Source organism: Otolemur garnettii, unplaced genomic scaffold, assembly GCF_000181295.1.
Source record: "Otolemur garnettii isolate 467f Iridium unplaced genomic scaffold, OtoGar3 scaffold00007, whole genome shotgun sequence".
NCBI classification, from domain to species: Eukaryota; Metazoa; Chordata; class Mammalia; order Primates; family Galagidae; genus Otolemur; species Otolemur garnettii.
Window position 1 is genome coordinate 26,189,924 of NW_003852402.1, and position 1,853 is coordinate 26,191,776.

Sequence of the window (1,853 nt, forward strand, 5' to 3'; positions counted from 1 at the left end):
GCCTGTGGTCCCAGCTACTTGGGAGGCGGAGGCAGGAGACTCGCTTGAGCCCAGGAGTTGGAGGTTGCTGTGAGCTGTGAAGCCACGGCACTCTACCCAGGGGGACAGCTTGAGGCTCTGTCTCAAAAAAAACATGTTGAAGAAACACTGGTTATATTTTAACCCTGTCTTCGTCAGAACTACCCCACTACCACCCCCGCAGAAACCGCCCCAATATGGAGGCAGCTGCCCTTCCACCATGGACATTGGCAGAACCTGATCAGCAAGAGAAGTGGGGGGCAGAAACCACAGGTAGGAAGCTTAAAGATCTTTTTCACCAAGAAAAGTCTTCTACACCATCACCTTCAAAAAAAAAAAAAAATACTAAGCGCTGTACCTGGTCTACAATAAATCTTATATTACACAATACAGTCACAGACTCCATTCCCACCCACCAAGAATTCGGAATCTCCATCACACATGCATGGGACATTTAATGGGATTTTTTTCTTTAAAAAAAAAAAAATCTCACACCCCAGCACTGGTCAGTAGCACGATTTGAAAGCACAGTTCCACCACCCCCGCACCAGTGAGCTGTTGGGTGGTTGTGTGGGGACAATGAAGGTTAAATAGCAGGGAAGGGCAGGGGCGGCGGAGGGGGAAGTCACAGCCGGGGACGCTCGACCACCCACCCCCGCAGCACTCTGTAAAGTGAGGAAGAGGGTGTCCGCGTTTGGCTGTGAACACCCGGTTGGAACTTTAAAAAAATATCCCCTGCCTCGGCAACTGAAATCCGTGTCGTATCACAAAGTGGAAGAACAACAACTTCTGGGGCAACTTGACCAGCTAAACAGGGGCTGCTGGGAATGATCTTCAGAGCGGACCGAAGGGAGGGCCGGCTGTCGGCGCTGCCACCGCTACCCCAACCCTGGCGGGGCTTGGAATGTTGCAAGTTGGGGGGCGGGGAAGCCACACAGGGCCCAGGTCTCAGACGCCACAGAGCGGGACTTTCGAGAAAAGATGGACTCCTGTTACTTACGTCTGCAAACACGTATCTTGGGGAGGGGGGGGTTAAAAACTGCAACCGGAATCCAGACTGTTAGGAAACTTGTACCATGAGCACCATCTTTGTTGAAGGCGAAACCTCTAAACAGGAAGTGGTGTCGCCATCTTTGTTAAGGGCAAACACAGGAAGTGCCGTAGCCTTTTTATTGGCCGCTCAGGGGTCAAAATGAAGTTTTTTTCGCCATGTTTGCAGTGGGCAAACAATGCAACCGCCTGGAGATAGAAGACGGCGTTGCTTAGGATGATCTCAACACAGGAGGTAATTGGTTTTTAAGATAGACAAATGGCCAATAAACATATGAAGAAATGCTAAACATCACTAATTACCAGGGAAATGCAAATTAAAACTACAATAAGATAACACCTTAACTCCACCTGCTTGCCTAGGCTTAAAAAAATAAATTTAAGAAAAGAAGATGTCGCCTGACCCCTTTTAAAATGGCTATAATTAAAAAGTCTCCCTGCTTGGATGCAGAGAAAAAAGAACGTTTATATACTGTGATGGGACTGTATGTTAGAATAACCTGTACTGAAAACAGGATAGAGATGCCTCAAAGAAATCATAGTAGGCTTATCATTTGACCCACTACCCAGCCCAAAGGAAAGGAAGTCGTTTTATCAAAAAAGATACCTGCACTTGAGTGTTTATTGCAGCACAATTCACAATTGCAAAGATGTTGAATCAACCTAAGTGCCCAACAATTCATGAGTGAATTAAGAAAATGTGGTTGAAGTATGTGTGTGTGTGATACATACACACCATGGAGTATTTGAAAGAGAGGCACTCCACCCAGAGATTTCACAGACCA

The 1,853-nt window shown here is 47.0% G+C and overlaps 1 protein-coding gene across 1 annotated transcript in view; it reads right to left on the reverse strand.

Annotated features, from left to right (window-relative positions):
* Nucleotides 1-1,123, reverse strand: part of CRADD (CASP2 and RIPK1 domain containing adaptor with death domain) — a 171,851-nt gene extending 170,728 nt beyond the window's left edge. The window contains exon 1 of the mRNA XM_003783349.3: nucleotides 1,019-1,123. The gene's annotated coding sequence lies outside the window, so the exon portion shown is untranslated. The remainder of the gene's footprint in view (nucleotides 1-1,018) is intronic.
* Nucleotides 1,124-1,853: the final 730 nt, after the last annotated feature.